The 1,001-nt window shown below is 32.3% G+C and overlaps 1 pseudogene; it reads right to left on the bottom strand.

Moving 5' to 3' along the window:
- LOC139782237 (histone-lysine N-methyltransferase SETMAR-like) lies at nucleotides 1-778 on the bottom strand (annotated as a pseudogene).
- Between the last annotated feature and the right edge of the window lie 223 nt (nucleotides 779-1,001).

Consider the following 1,001-nt stretch of genomic DNA (forward strand, 5'->3'; position numbering starts at 1 on the left):
TTATAAAAGATGTTCAAAATGTCTACCATCACATTGTATACATAATTGTGCACGTCTTAATAAATTCCGCCCTGCATCTCGTATCATTTGTGGTGTTATAGTCGCAACTGCTTCAATAATTTTGCCCTCAAGTTCTTCACGGTCGTTTATATCTTCTCGATAAGTGTATTCCTTTAAAGTACCCCATAAAAAATAATCTAAAGGCGTTAAGTCTGGTGATCTTGCCGGCTAATTTATAGGACCTCCACGTCCTATCCATCTCGCTGGAAAATTTGCATCCAATACGCGGCGTGCGTTTAAAGAAATATGTGGTGGTGCTCCATCGTGTTGAAAAAATATTTGTTGCCGTTGGTTTAATGGAATATCTTCTATCAAATTTATAAAATCATTTTTAAAAAATTTGTATAAATATTTCCAGTTAGCCTTGCAGGCATTTCAAAAGGACCAATCTGAAATTTAATATCAGTATTGTACGTACTTGTATACAGTTATTGTATAAGTAAAATACATTGAAAATTGTGTTTCTAATAATTAAAGTAATTAATACATTAGAACTCACAATTGTATCATTTAGTAAACCAGCCCATAAATTCATACTAAATCGACGCTGATAATTCCTCAATTTATAATAATTTGGATTTTCGTTCGCCCAAACATGTGAATTATGAGTATTAAAACTGCCTTCACGCGTAAAACACGATTCATCCTTAAATAAAATATTATGTACAAAACCACGTTGATTTTCTTCCTGTTCTAGTAACCATGTACAAAATCTCATTCTGCGTTTATAATCTTGTGGTAATAAATTTTGTACTTTTGTAAAATAATACGCATGAAATCTGTTTTCTTTTAATACACGGTGTACTGTAGATTTCGAGATATTTAATTCCCTACTAATTTTGCGTATACTAGTAGAAGGTTCATCTTCTGCAGCTTGTAAAATTGCTTCTTTATTTTGGACTATGCGGATACGACGTTCAATAACTGCATCTCTTCTTTTG

The sequence above is a fragment of the Temnothorax nylanderi genome, unplaced genomic scaffold (assembly GCF_030848795.1).
Source record: "Temnothorax nylanderi isolate EJ_2023f unplaced genomic scaffold, tnyl_v1.0 TNYL_tig0397_pilon, whole genome shotgun sequence".
Taxonomy (NCBI): Eukaryota; Metazoa; Arthropoda; class Insecta; order Hymenoptera; family Formicidae; genus Temnothorax; species Temnothorax nylanderi.